General features: G+C 37.6%; 1 protein-coding gene across 4 annotated transcripts in view; it reads right to left on the bottom strand.

Moving 5' to 3' along the window:
* The window catches only part of BICC1 (BicC family RNA binding protein 1), a 262,369-nt gene that overhangs the window by 134,458 nt on the left and 111,407 nt on the right, over positions 1 to 16,504 (bottom strand). The window lies entirely within an intron of this gene.

The following is a 16,504-nucleotide window of genomic DNA, read 5'->3' as shown; positions in this document are numbered from 1 at the left end:
AAAAGGAGAAAAATATTGAACAGAGAAATTAAAACTACTTCCTAAAATAAGTATTAGAGACTATCCCTTTAACCTATATTTCTTCATAATTACAGTGAACAAATGAGAACTGACTTTATAAAATTTCCTCAAACACCTGATATCTTAACTAAAAAAAAAAAAAAAAAAAGAATTATTAATGTGGTCTCAAGTTTGGTAAAAAAGCATCACAATAGCCAGTAAGAAACTGTGTATTTAGACTAAATTTAAAAGTCGTTCTGAACAAATGAGGTTTGTTACATTAGTTTCAGGTACACAACACAGTGATTCCACAAGTCTGTACCTTGATGCTGTGCTCACTGTAGCTACCATCTGTCACCATACAACCCTATTACAATAACACCACCTTACAAATTAGCTTTTAAAGGACTAGAAGGCCAAAGAGAATCAGTAATTTTTTTCTGTATCTTGCTTATAATCCACAGAGGTACAAAACTCATAGAAATTAATTAGAAAATAAAATTCTAGTTTGGTAAAGTAATAATATGTGCCTTTCTTGAAACTGACAAGCTGAACTGAATTGAGATTTCCCATGTGCCCTAAACATGAAACTCTTTTATCTAGTTCATTATTGAAAAGTCAGAAAAAGTCATCACTTCCAATATATTTGTCCAAGGAATTTAAACATTAAATAGAAAAAACTGGCTATATAAGACCAAATGGCTGAGACATTTTTACTCTCTTACTTAAAATTCCTTACAGGGAAGAACTCAAAAGGGAAAACATAGGGAAAATTCATCAGGTATTTAAGAGAGGAAGATGATGATATTAACATGTGAATGCCTACTACACGACATGACAGAGAAGTTTTCCCGTAGACTGTTTTGTTTAATCGTGGTCATTTTTTTTTTAATCCAATATAGTTAACATACAATGTTATATTAGTTTCAGGTATACAATAACCAAAGTCTAATTTAGTTCTAAAAAAGGCAGGCATTGCTATCCCATTCAGCAGGTGAAGAAAGAGACTTAAAAACTAGGTAATTTGTGGCACTCCTGGGTGGCTCAGTTGGTTGGTTGAGCATCTGACTCTTGGTTTCGGCTCAGATCGTGATCTTGGGATCATGGCATGGAGCCCCGAATTAGGGCACCGCGCTTAGCAGGAGCCTGCTTGAGATTCTCTCTTTCCTTTTCCCTCTGTCCCTACCTTTGGCTCGTGCACACTCTCTAAAACAAACAAATAAACTTAAAAAAAAAATGGGTAATTTGCCCAAGGTCACACAGCTAATAAATGCTGATGTATTTCCAGCCCATACATATTTGAATATATACATAAATGAAAAGTATAAGCTCTTTATACAACCTCCTCCCACATTTTCTGTGCTTGGTCAGGGATTTAAAAGTAAAAAGTCACATTCAACAACCTGTTAAAATTTGAGTTTTGGCTGAAAAGGAAAAAACCTCATGATTATGATACAATAGATCAACTGCTACACCAGAGGTATGAGAAGATAGCACATACAAGCTGCACTTTTAAAAACAGGGTAAATTGGATATTCAGATAAGGCTTCACTGAAGTAAAAAACATCTTAAAATGCTGAGTAAAATACAAAAATATATTTTTCAAAGTACGAAAATTCCTGAGATCGGCAATGATAGGAAATGAAAGCTGGAGTCAGCATTAGCCATAGAAATGTCTATTACCTGGTGGCCTATAGCCTGAATTTTAATAAACCATGTTCAGTGAACAGAAAATAAAGTTTACAACAGAAACACATAAAGCCCCAGAGCTTGAAATAAAAATTCCCATTAGTGATCACCGGTGTCTGACTTTGCTCTATGGAATGAGGAAAAAGAAAAAAGTCTCCTGATATTTTCTATATACAGGTCTGTATTGATGTACTCTTGGCAACAGAATTATAAGTTTAAAACAATTTTTTTTTTAAAGATTTTATTTATTTATTTGACAGAGGGAGAGAGATCACAAGTAGGCAGAACAGTAGACAGAGAGAGAGAGAAGGAAGCAGGCTCCCTGCTGAGCAGAGAGCCTGATGCGGGGCTGGATCCCTGGACCCTAAGATCATGACCTGGGCTGAAGGCAGAGGCTTAACCCAATGAGCCACCCGGGCACCCCAAAAGTTTAAAACAATTTAAAAGTAGTTTTCAAATAAGTTTCATAGATAAAGCTCCAATGAACATGAGCTTATAATAAAAAATCACTATAGAGGGGCGCCTGGGTGGCTCAGTGGGTTAAAGTCTCTGCCTTCAGCTCAGGTCATGATCCCAGGGTCCTGAGATCAAGGCCCGCATCGGGCTTTTTGCTCAGTGGGGAGCCTGCTTCCTCTTCTTTCTCTCTCTGCCTGCCTCTCTGCCTATTTGTAACCTCCGTCAAATAAATGAATAAAATCTTTTTTTAAAAAAATCACTATAGATACAAGGGGAAAAGCCATGAGTAGTGAATCAGTAGAAACAATAAGCTGCAGAAAAAGACCACCAAAATAATACAGATATTACAATACCATAGAGAATACTTATACTTAAAGATATAAAAGAATTTAGCACAACTATGTAGAAGAACAAGATACTATCAAGACTCATCACTGCAGATTTTAAAAACAGTTATGAGAGGGACAGGAGCCCTGAGAAAGGCCCTTTCCTGAAGCTCAGGCATACAAGACCTGACTAAAACTGAGGCTGTAGAAGAAGGGAGGATACCAATACACATTCCACCCGCCCCCACTCCCCTGCTGCCAAGAAGCTTGCCCCGCATGACAAGCAGCAGTAGCCCACTGCTGGGGAAGAGGAAAGAACACAGAGCCCTGGGGCCCAGGTGTGCAGTGTGGAATGAAAATCAGGCATAGATTAGAAACACTATGAAAACTCTCCTGCACTCCAGACCTCCTACTAAGCTCAAGGTAACAGTAGTTCAACACTGGAGAAGTCTGAAGTTTGTGTTGGACTCAGAGTAACTATAGCACCAACAAAATTCAAATTTAGCTCAACTATTGACAATATTGACACAACTGCTTATGTTAACAGCCTGAAGGAGAGAAGTGACCATTTTGGGGTGTTAATACTATTTACCTTAGTTTCTATTGTTCTTTAGCACACAATACCTCATATTCAATTAAAAAATTACTAAACACAAAAAGAAATTTATTCCAGTGTTAATAGATAACATGGCCAACAGGACCAGATTCCAACATGGTCCAAATATTGTAAATATTATCTGGAAACATAAAATAGTTAAAAATATGATAAGAATCTAATTGAAAAAAAAAAAAAAGGTCAATGTGTCCTTTTAGAGGGGAGGGGCATTTACCTGAGAGATGAAATTATGTAAAGAGTGAAATAAAAATACCTGAAATGTAGAACAAAGTCATATACTGGGAAAAAATATTTATAAATTATATCATATATCTTTAAAGGACTTGTATCCAAAATTCTTACTACTCAATAAACAACCCAAAATTATTAGCAAAATTTTGAACACTTAACAAAAGAAACCATAAGAATGGGCCAATAGGCACATAAACTGCTTAACATCAGTCTTCAAAAAATGTACATTAATCCACAAGGAAAAACTGCTACATATCCACGGGAGTGGCTAACCTTAAAAAGACAGACATTACCAAGAGCTGGGAAGACTGTAAACAATGGCAATTCTCACACATCACTGGTGGGAATCCAAAATCACAGAGCCACTTTCCGATAAAGTGAAACACATTTCCCATAGGAGCAAGCCATTCCATTCCAAAGCATTGCCTCAAGAGAAATGAAAATATTTGTCCACAGACCTGTATGTGGATTTTAGAGCACATTCTTTGATAATAGTCATAAAATGTCAACAATTCAAATCCCCATCCACTGTGAATGAACAACAAGAAATACTAGTATATCTACACAATAGACCACTACTCAGAACCAAAACAATAAACTACTGATATACTCAACAACCTAGATGAATCTCAAAAGATTTAGTCTCAGTTAAAAAAGATACAAAAGACAAAGCACTGTGTGATTCTACTCATTCCAAAACCCTGCAGGGAGAGAAACATATCAGTGGTTGTCAAGTACTGGAAACTGAGGGGAAGGAAACTGTCCTTTTAATAAAAACTTAGAAATCTGAATTTTCAAAACCAGTACAAATAAAATATCTTTCATTTATTTATTCAACAAATTTTTACTGAGTGCTTACAATGTAGTAGGCACTATTATAGACAATGTACAAGTTGCACAAGTATGAATTTTCGGAAAAGTGATGGGAACAAATGCAGCAAAAACTCATTTAATTTAAGTTTTCTACATGCTGACTGAATGTTGTCAGAACACAATACTTCTTCCATCTTCTTACTGGATTGTTTCAAAGTCTCCTATATTTTCTTATGATAGCTTATTATACATTAAGGTGAACCATAGGAATCTGCAATGTAATCAACAAAAGAGTTCTTTCCTGTGTTCCCAGAGACAAGAAATCAGAAGCAAGCTGGGGAAGTAATCACTGGTGATATCACACCTTCTCATTGTAATGCAAAATAATGGCCAAGTTTCTAGTCAAAAAGCGTGATATTTTGGGTGTGTGTGTGTGAGTGTGTGTGTTTTGTTTTGTTTTACATTTTACTATTTAAGAACTTTCCCAACATCCAGACTGAAATGTATTATTCATCTTGTAAATAGAGATGATTGTTATGGAAACTTAACTGACTTCTGGTTTCAAATTTCTAATGTAATAACTAAAGGACTGCAAAATTATTCCCATTTTTAGTTAAAAGTCTTTTATTTAACTTCCTTATCATTAGTGGAAAACATGAAAATCCTCTTAAAAGGTATAGTTCATTCAGGCATTTTAGAATAGAATATTCCTGTGAAAAATAAATATACTTTCCAAAATCAAAAATCAAAATGAAATATCCTTTTTGTTCAAGAATTTTTTTAGATAGCATAATTCATGCATATAATTTTAGAAAAAAAAATATCATTTTTGTGCTTTAACACTATCTTAATTTTTTTTATAAGCCATTGTGACATTTATATCTTTCTGGTAGGATATTTCCATGAATAGTGTTGATAGTATTTTGGCCTTCATAAGGGCTAATAATTAATTCCACAGTCACTAATGTTTTCTTCAGACACAATATATGACAGCTGTCACTCAACATAAATATACACATATGATGATGGAGCTATATAACCATATGTGACTTGCAAAGGACCTTACTGTAGAGAAAACAATGAACAGAAATTCAGAATGTAAGGGCACCTGGGTGGCTCAGTGGGTTAAAACCTCTGCCTTCAGCTCAGGTCATTATCCCAAGGTCCTGGGATCAAGCCCAGCATTAGGCTCTCTGCTCAGCAGGGAGCCTGCATCTTCCTCTCTGCCTGCCACTCTGCCTACTTGTGATCTCTTTCTCTGTAAAATAAATAAATAAAATCTTAAAAAAAAAAAAAAAGACATTTGGAATGTAAGAGATACACCTTTTTACCCCTCATTCATAAACAATTGTTTAGAATTCCAAAATATGAAAGTTCTCAAAGTATATTTCTCTATTATTTTCAAATTCCACTCTAGTTTTTATGTCTTCACTTTCTTGATTTCATCTTTCAAAATTCTAACAAATCAAAGTTACGAAATGTAATCTTTGGTCAAATAAATACTACTAAAAAGCCTCATATTTAAAAATACAAGTTATATCAGATTTTAAATCTGTATAAATTCAAGAATCCTTATTCCAATTTTTTAAGTGAGTGAAATTTTACTTAGTAACCCTCCAACTGACTTCAGATATTTTTCAATCTGTTAGATATTATCTAAGATAAACTTGTGCCATATAACCTCTGCTTAATGAGCTTGTGCCAACAAATGAGCAAAGCCTGCACATGACATACACAGGTAACTTTATACCTTAATTTTAATTGTTTAAACCTAAACATTGTCGATAATAGCAACCAACTTAACAATCTTCAGAAAATGAAAAACAGATGAAAAGTCTTAGATCATCATGAATCACACAGCAATGGAATTTAGCTTTAGATCACTCCTAGGATTCTTCTAACTATAATGGGGTTTGGGCTTTGATATTTATAATCTAGGCCAGTGGCTCCAGACCATTTCTCCCTTCAGATTTCCTGAAGGGGGTATGGTTGGGGTAGGGGGTGCCTACACTCTTTTAAAATGCCAGTTCTGGGGCACCTGGGTGGTTCAGTGGGTTAAGCATCAGCCTTCAGCTCGGGTCGTGGTCTCAGGGTCCTGGGATCGAGCCCCGCATCGGGCTTTCTGCTCGGCTGGGAGCCTGCTTCCTCCCTCTCTCTGAATGTCTCTCTGCCTACTTGTGATCTCTGTCTGTCAAATAAATATATAAAATCTTTTAAAAAACTGTTTTTAAAATGCCAGTTCTAAACTCCAGGGAGAAGGAACATGGAACCTCTTGATATTAATGCTTCTGAATTTAGTGAAGAAACAGAGATTTCAGAAGTAAAAAGAAATATCCACAGCAACTTCTTTCAAGATATGTCTCCAAAGGTGAAGGAAACAAAAGTGAAAATAAACTTTAGGGACTTCATCAAGATCCAAAGCTTCTGCACAGCAAATGAAACAGTCAACAAAACAAAGAGGCAACCCATGGAATGGGAAAAGATATTCACAAATGACACTATAGACAAAGGGCTGATATCCAAGATCTATAAAGAACTCCTCAAACTCAACACACACAAAACAGATAATCATATCAAAAAATGGGCAGAAGACATGAACAGACACTTCTCCAAAGAAGACATACAAATGGCTAATAGACACATGAAAAAATGTTCATCATCACTAGCCATCAGGGAGATTCAAATCAAAACTCTGAAAAACAATCTGAGGGTTTTGAAGGGGCGGGGGGTGGGAGGTTGGGGGAACCAGGTGGTGGGTATTAGAGAGGGCACAGATTGCATGGAGCACTGGGTGTGGTGCAAAAACAATGAATACTGTTATGCTGAAAAGAAATAAAAAATTTAAAAATTAAAAAAAAAAAAAAACCACATTGAGATACCACCTTATGCCAGTCAGAATGGCCAAAATTAACAAGATAGTAAACAACAAGTGTTGGAGAGGATGTGGAGAAAGGGGGAGCCCTCTTACAATGGTGGGAATGCAAGTTGGTGCAGCCACTTTGGAAAACAGTGTGGAGATTCCTTAAGAAATTAAAAATAGAGCTTCCTATGATCCTGCAATTGCACTACTGGGTATTTATCCCAAAGATGTAGTGAAAAGAAGGGCCATCTGTACCCCAATGTTTATAGCAGCAATGGCCACGTTCGCCAAACTGTGGAAAGAGCCAAGATGCCCTTCAACTGACAAATGAATAAAGAAGATATGGTCCAGGGGGTGCCTGGGTGGCACAGTGGGTTAAGCCTCTGCCTTCAGCTCAGGTCATGATCCCAGGGTCCTGGGATCAAGTCCCACAACAGGCTCTCTGCTCAGCAGGGAGCCTCCTTCTCCCTCTCTATCTGCCTGCCTCTCTGCCTACTTCTGCCTACTTGTGATTTCTGTCAAATAAATAAATAAATAAATTTTTTTTTAAAAAAATGAAGATATGGTCCATATATACAATGGAGTATTATGCCTCCATCAGAAAGGATGAATACCCAAATTTTCTATCAACATGGACTGGACTGGAAGAGATTATGCTGAGTGAAATAAGTCAAGCGGAGAGAGTCAATTATCATATGGTTTTACTTACTTATGGAGCATAAGGAATAACATGGAGGACATTGGGAGATGGAGAGGAAAAGTGAGTTGGTGGAAATTGGAGGGGGAGATAAACAAACTGAGGGTTTTGGAGGGGAGGGGTGAGAAGTTGGGTGAGCCTGGTGGTGGCTATTATGGAAAGCATGTATTACATGGAGCACTGGGTGTGGTGCATAAACAATGATTTCTGGAACACTGAAAAGAAATAATATATAAAAAAAGAAATATCCAAGCTCATTATGTGAGCCCTTTAAATGTCATGAATTTGAAGAAAAGAATCTCCTCTTTCAAAAACCTGACAGCAGAACACCTGGGTGGCTCAGTCAGTTAAGCGGCTGCCTTTGGCTCAGGTCATGATCCCAGGGTCCTGGAATCAAGTCCCACATGGGGCTCCTTGTTCAGCGGGGAGCCTGCTTCTCCCTCTGCCTCTGCCTGCCACTCTGCCTGCTTGTGCTCTCTCTTTCTGACAAATAAATAAATTAAAAAAAAAAAAAAAAAACGACAGCACCAGGTTGCTACCAATTTACCAGATCATGTCATTTAAAACTTTTTAAATTTTATTTGAGAGAGAGACAGAGAGATTGAGAGAGCTGCACCTGTGAGCACGTGTGTGTTTGGAGAGGGGCAGATGGAGAGAATCTTCAAGCAGACTCCCCACTGAGTGCTTGGCCTGATGTGGGGCTCATCTAACAACTCATAAGATTATGTCCTGAGCCAAAACCAAGAGTCAGACACTTAACTGACTGACCCGCCCCGGCAGCCCCCAAATCATGTCATTTTAGAAACCTTGTCCTATTACCATTAAGGAAATTTAAAACACTAAAATAAAAATCTATCAATACCCCCCTACAGTCTCAGGACTAAAAAAATTTACCTCTATTCCATGTGTGGGAAAAATGGACAAATTATAAAAAGAGAAGCTGATAATAAAGATATATTTTTCTTAAATTTCAAGTTTTATGAGGACAGAGTATTTGGTTTGAAATATTTTTAAAAACAATACATATAACATGTTAAAATAGTGATTTTGGGGGCTCCTGGGTGGCTCAGTGGGTTAAGCCGCTGCCTTCAGCTCAGGGTCATGATCTCAGGGTCCTGGGATCGAGTCTCGCATCGGGCTCTCTGCTCAGCAGGGAGCCTGCTTCCCTCTCTCTCTCTCTGCTTGCCTCTCTGCCTATTTGTGATTTCTATCGGTCAAATAAATAAATAAAATCTTTAAAATGCAAACTATTAAAAAAAAATAGTGATTTTCAACTTGGCATCACATGACCCCTTCTTTTCCTCTTCCCTTCTCCTCCTTCCTGGCATGAAGGTGCTAAAGATCACGGAAGTGGGACCACGATGGGGAGGGGGTGCCATGCTAAGGCATCTTGAGCCCCATGCCTGGCTGCTCAGGAAAGGGTTTGAGTGGGGGGAACACAAAGGTGGCTGAGAAAGGAGGATTCCTGAGTAGCTGGAATACTGGTTTCATTAAGCAGATTTTAATTGGGCCCAAAAGTTACACACTGAAAGAATGGGAGCTAGCATTCTCAATTTCTGGAAAAGAGGTGAAGGCTAGAAAAAGCACTGGAGGTACTGGGTTAGAATGTGAACCAACAGAATATTTTTCTAAAGTTATACAGACATGAGTATAGAAATAGTCACAGATACACATGTGTGTATTATGTATACAGATACACATTTCCTAGTTCTGTCTGCTGAGAGGGCCTACCAGCAATGAAAGCACTGAGACTCAGACCAGGATTCTAGTTACCACCTCCTACTAAAAAGGATGAGGGTCAGGGCAGGGAAGTTCAAGACGAACTTAGAACATCTTGTCCCAGAAAGTAGGAAAATGCTCACAGAATGAGAGGAATGTATCAAAAAAACAAACAAACAAAAACAGGAGCTTGGAACTGCTCAACTCTGGGATGATTTGAGTATCAAAATAATGAGATTAACAAATTACAATCCACTGAATAAAGGGAGAATCCATAAATCCACATTCATATGAATAAGTCAATGAATAAATAAATTGATAACTAGGAAAGGAAGCTCTTTCTTATAGAATATTAACTAATAGATGTGGATGGAATAATGAAGGTAATTACCATTCAGCAACTATCACAGCAATCTTTAAAAAAAAAAAAAGCCATCAATGAATGCTAGGACTTACAGGTAGAGATTTGGTGACGTACAGGATACTGACATAATACGGGAACATCTCCTCACAAAATACTAGTTAAATTCAAAGGGTTAGGGTGATAATGAAGAAAGTCATTGTTTACCAACTTGAGCAGGTGATCATATTTAATATTACCAGTGGTGAAACAGACTGACAGTTTCCTGATGCAATACACTGAGAAAAGCATGGCACCATTCTGGCCAAGAAAACAGAGCCTGAGTCTGGTTGTGAGAAAACACTGGATGGCCCCATCAAGGGCTGTACAGAATGAAAGGCCTTTCGCAGACATGAGAAACAGGGGAAAGACTGAAGAAAACAAAAAGACATGGCAACTAAATTCAACACGTATCCTTGTATATGATTCTGGACCAGGAAGGGGGAAAAAGAGACACTATTGGGGGAATTTGGTGAAATTGGAATGGAATGTGTGCATTATGTGGTGATGTTGTGCAACGTTGATTTCCTGATGTTAACAGACAATTTTCCATGCCTTCCCATCTTCTCCATCTGTGCTGTCTCTGGTAACAGTACCAACCTCATTGAGGGGTAATGGAGCATCATGTCAGAAAAAAAGACTACACAGATTAACAGAAAAGGGAGGGAATTCAGTAAAATATTAATAATTGGGAATCTGGGTCATAGGAGTGTGAAAGGTCTTTGCAACATTTTTGGAAGTCCAAAACTATTTTAAAATAGAAACAATCTATTAACAAATAATCACTGGGGAGAGTTTGCTAAAAATCCCAACAGCTGGACTACCTCAATTAAATCTCTTCTGGGATGGAAATCAGAGATCAGTATTTAATGCACCTCAGAGAATCCAGCAAATTTGCACTCTACAATACACAGTAGTTGCTCAAAAAATGGTTGATACTGTCACTAAAACTATTTAACATAATTTCACATGTCTATTTGCAGAACATAACTCTTCATAGTGAAAAATTTTTAAGAAGGCAATCATGAATAACTGTGACCTATCTTCAGTTGCAAAAATCAAAAATCAAAAGTGATGAGGTTGATGATAACATTACCAGAAAGAGCACTAAAGAGATTGTAAGTAAAATATTAATAATGATGGGAAAGCAAGTCTTTACTCTCTCAAATGCTTATTAGTACCACAAAACAATTACTGAATTTGACCTCAAACAAAGATATAAATTATTACAAAACTTGCCCACAGAATCCTCAGAAATTACAAATAAAATTTCAATTTAAATAGGAAACAAAATGAGCAAATATAACTGACTTGTCTTGTGCCAAATGGGTTTTCAAGTGGCTTTTAAAACTTAAATTTTAGTTTGTTTTTACTAAAAAAGAAAATTCTATAAAACAAGCTGGACCTTATTAAAACTGTCTCTATGTTCAGAGAATATTCTCTTTGTTCAAGATTTTATACCATTTCTAGTTTTTTTTTCTCTCCTCCTTTTGCGAATGGCTGAAAATCCATTTCTGTAACAATAAACAGTTATGAACAGCTAAAAGTTTCCCTGGGGGCAGGGGGAACAGGACCAGTTGAATAGTTTAAACTGCATCATACAATGCAATAATATTGTAATATGCAGACGGAAGAAAAAAATGAGGGCAATGTTTATATTCAATTGGAACAGATTCCCAGATATATTATTAAAGTTAAAACAAAGCAAGCTGCAAAACTAGAATGTGGGGAACTGAAGAGAGACTGAAGATATTTTAACTTTATATGTACACTTTTTTTTGAATTCGGAATCTTGTAAACATGATAACTAAGCAAAAATTTAATATACACGCAACAATTCCACAGCGCTTCCTCAACTTACAATGGGGTTACAACCCAACAAACCCGCTGTAAATTGAAAATGTCTTTGATACACATAACCTACCAAAATCATAGCTTAGCTTAAGCCTACCTTGAACAGGCTTGGAACACTTACATTAGCATACAGCTGGCCAAAGTCATGTAACACAAAGCCTATTCTATACTAAAGTATTGGGCATCTCGTGTAATGTATTGAATACCGTACTGAAAGTGAAACAGAATGGATGTATGGATACAGAAGTATCAGAAGTATCAGAAGTATCACAAGTGTATCAGTCGTCTGCCCTCACGACTATGTGACTGCATGGCTGACTGGGAGCTGCAGCTCACTGCTACTGCCCAGAATCCCAAGACAGTACTGGGCTACACATCACCAGCCCAGGGAAAAGATCCAGATTTAGAATTTCAAGTATGGTTTTTACTGAATGAGTATAACTTTTCACCACCGTAAAGGCAAAAAAAAAAAAATCTTGTGTCAAACCGCTGTAAGTCAGGGACCATTTGTACATTCGAGAAATCTTCCTACATTAAGGTAAGTTCATTGGCTCCAGACTACCCCCACTCTTCTCCAAAATCACTGTGTATATTAAGTAGGTGCCTTTATATGACAGCGATGTTCATTCATTTGATAACACTGAGTCCTACCACGACACAAAAACTACCAAAGGGCACTTTCCTTTGGAACAAACAAAAAATGCAAAAGAGTAATCCCTGCCTTTATCTGGATATGCCTCTATTATAACACAATGCAGTGTCGCATGCAAATGAAAACTCCAGTGAGGGACAGGTAGTGTGTAACACAGAGCATATGAAGGATTACTTCTAGCTCCCAGTGATTAGGGATGATTTTATGAAAAAGACAGCATTTAAGTTGGCCTTTCAAAAATAACGCATCAGCAGGCAAAAGTTGGATAGAAGACCATTCAAGATGGAAAGAATGACATGACTAAGTGCATTCAGAGAACAGCTAGCAGCCCATGTGGCACCAGCACATGGTTAGTATAAAGATGCTGAGACAGAGAAGGGTGGAAAGTCAGGCTAGTGCAAAAGGCAGAGGTACTTAAATTATCAGGCAAATCCCAGGTCCTGGTCAGTGCCTTACTCATAATAAATGTTCAATAAACTTTTAACATTGTAAGTAACTGAGACATTGCCAAGATTATAAATTGTCTGCATGCCCAGATGCAACTAACCATCTTCAACTGACTGAAGGTTGGAAGATGATCTTGGCAGTGTGTGAAGATCTCATTTAATTCTTTCAGCTGCTTATAAAACCAACAACAAAAAAAATTAATAGAATTATTCTCAGATCAAGGAACTTAAGGAATAAACGTTCTGGAAGACCAAACTTAGAACCTCTATGATTTAAACAATGATGTTATCTTACCGAAATCAAAATCTGTCCATGCTAAGCATATATTTGCTGGAATAAGCAAGAGCAATGACACTTGGTGAAGGATACACAGCCCCCTGATTCAAACAAACCTGTGGACTGAACAGAGGGCAAATGAAGAATGGCTCTGTCAATTTCCCATGCAGGACTATTGTGACTTTAATCACTGCATACTTTGAAGAAACGCTAAACTACATTTTCAAGGGGGAAAAAAGCTACACTTCAAAAGAGAAGCCTGATGCTTCTGAAAGGAGCTTTAAATTTCTGCTACTGTCTTTGGTGTGCAGAGTCTTAGTGTGACTGTAATTTATTGGGTATTTATCCCACCAGCAGGGCTCAGTTTCAAAAAGAACTGAAAACAAACCAGACCCATGAAGATGATGCAATATCCCTGGAATTTTGGAGACAACGCCATGAATCCTAAAACTATTTCTGGCTACTTGGCCAAACTCAGGGCAATGTTTGTACTGCCCGTCTCAGTGAAAATGCATTCTCTTTTGTGAAATATGGCCGCTACCATCAGCAGGACAAAACATCAAGATTCCCTCAAATTAACTAAATATACTCCACATTTTAGAGAATAACTTGTCTTTTAAATATGATATTCTCACTCACCTTATTAAAAGGAATCACTGATGAGGTTCTAAAGGCAATAACTATGCACTACTGTATGACTTGGCATATTAATCTGTTTTCTGTATATCTCTTACATTAGTGGTTAAAATCTTTATTGGCCATGGCCAAAATGTTCTGGTATATGCAAGGGCTATCAGGGAAACCTCTGCTCGGCCTCCATGTGCACAAATTTCAAATTATGAAGCCTTCTCCAGATAGCAAACACTCACTCGAGAAAAGGTAGAAAAGAACACTAAGCTCCAACTATGCTTATTTTCTTTTACTCCACATACAGGGTAATACTCGAAGGTCCCTTCCAACTTTAAAGTGTTACATCTCTATAAAATTTTTTACGAGTTAATTTCAAAGTAAAGCAACAAGGTATATGATTGAATATTTTAAATGGATACTGCCGTAAAATACCAACTCAAAACAATAAGCCTTCATTGAATACCTATACGGGCATATCAAAGCTCACCAAAAACATGACTAGGAGTTACTAACCCTCCTGGTTAGCACTATAATCACATACGCACACAAGTGTGTGCATACACCATTACCTTCCTTTGCTTTATTATACACTCAAGTTTATGGGCGGGGGGGGGGGGGGACAAAACACCTTATTCTGGGTCTGGAGGTCCAAACATTGTGCCATGGTACAGCAGTGAGTATCTGTGGATTAATATGTTCATTGAGCTACCAGTAAAGGCCTCAAAACTCAGGACTCTCCATTTATTCAAGTACTGATGATCTCTTTTCAAAGCTCTATTTTAACTGCATTTGAAAAATCAGAAAATGTTAGAGTTGGCATACTTGTTATGTTCATTTAACCTAATTCCTTCATTTAATAGATGAGACAACCAATTTATAAAAGAGAAAATGGTTTCTCAAAGTAACACTGCCAAAATTAACAGTTCCCTTGCTTCTCAGCACAAACACTTCTTATTCCACCTATCTTTTCTGAACTGTTAAGTATGAATTTTAAATATGCTTTCTGTCCCAATTCATTATTGAATTTGGAATGCCCCTTGGGTGGTTCCTTACAACTTAATATCAGCTGACTGTACTGAGTAATTAACATGACCTTTCAATTATCTTAATCTTGTTATCTCAAGAAAAATTCATTCTCATTTTAGTCATGGCTGCCAGCCAAACCTAGAACAAGATTGCAAGGTATGTAGAAAAACTATGGTCCTGCTCTTCCACTCTAAATTTGAGACCATAATTTATTTTCAATCATAACCACTATTTAAGGCAGTAGATATTTTTAAAAGGCTAAAGCTTTAAAAACACATGTTATATTTACTTGGCAAAAGCACTCTGCATACAAGTACTTTACCATGATGACTGGAGGTTTATTTAAAAGCACATAAGAAACAAAAGCATCAAATGAAAAAAATTGAGAGAATCCCAGAAGGAATACTAGGTAAAGAGAGCAATAAAGCCAATGGGAAGACTGGAACACAGAGTTGCATACATCAGGGCTTGAATGGTCACTGTCTTAGGCTGCGAATTTGATCCCTGCAGCCCTCAAGCAAGGAGAGAAACCACATCTGTACAGGATTCACCACATCCATACGCTAAAACATAAGCCAGTTTTTCAGGGTGGAAGCACAGAGGCTGCCCGTTTTACGTTCTGCAGGCAATTTCCCCAGTGGTCCCTCATGAAAGTCCAGTCTGTGATGGGGTGGAAGTCTCCACAAGGCTGGCGTGTACTGGGACTTTTCTGCTCACAGTCTCTCTCCCAATGTAGGCTGATGGCTTCGCGCCAAATAAAAGAGACAGACAACCCATCTCACTGCGCTGCTGATGTACAAGCAAGGAAGGCCAAAATCTCCCTTAGAAAAGAGCCTGGCTTCATTCCAACTCCCAGACAAATGCGTGATTAAGGTCACAAAGCTTAGAGCCTGGTCACAATCTTTGTAGTCTGGGAAGTGTTCAAGACAGGCATTCCTCACCACCTACAAAAGTCACTTGTAAGTTGGGGGTGGGGTGAAGAGGGAGCCCAATAATTTTTTGGTCTCGGGAAAGCATGATTCAACAAATTCTAACGGAAGTTTTGCCATTAATATTTGTACTTCTCATAAATTTTCAAGAACCAAACGCACTTAGTTTCATTTTTTTCTGCTAAGACATCTTTTCATCCTGACTTTTTATTTTTAACAAAGGAAGCTCCAGGTTAACTATAAAAGCTCGTTAAAGAGGCTGAGTTTTATTGAAAAAAAAAAAAATCCTAAACCAAGGAGGAAGGGGAAAATATGGTATGCTTTAAGTACAGAGTAATAAATGAATCTGATTTAGCAAAATAAGCTATTTCAATAAAACCTGTTCTGAGTTAATAACACAAAATAGCTTGAGGTCTGAAATCAGAAGCCAACAGCTCCACTCTGACAGAGTATAAGAAGAGTGCAACCAATGCTCCATGGGTAGTATGACCAATGGAAGACAGAGTTGTCCTGGCTGGATGGCAACTACATAGTCCAAACAGCCAAAGCTTGATATAACCAGCCCATGATAGAATCATTGTTCAGTGGAGATAGTAACATGAACCCCACCATCACTATTTTTAACTGTGCTCTCCAGAATCCCTCTTCCTCATCTCTTATCATGAAGGTAAGACTTCCTAAAGATTTGGTCACTTTCAGTATTAGAAACTCAGTCCAGTGCAGTGTAACATTCCACTCTGATAATCAATTCAGAGTTAATTCCACTTTCCATGACCCGCTAGATTAATAGCTCAGGAAACTCAGGAACACATGGGAGAAGGGGGAGGGGGACGGAGAGAGAAGTTATGCTGGGAAGGAGGAGGCATTCTTTCCTCCCTTGAAA

The sequence above is a fragment of the Mustela nigripes genome, chromosome 4 (genome assembly GCF_022355385.1).
Source record: "Mustela nigripes isolate SB6536 chromosome 4, MUSNIG.SB6536, whole genome shotgun sequence".
Taxonomy (NCBI): domain Eukaryota; kingdom Metazoa; phylum Chordata; class Mammalia; order Carnivora; family Mustelidae; genus Mustela; species Mustela nigripes.
This window is presented reverse-complemented; position numbering and strand designations above follow the sequence as displayed.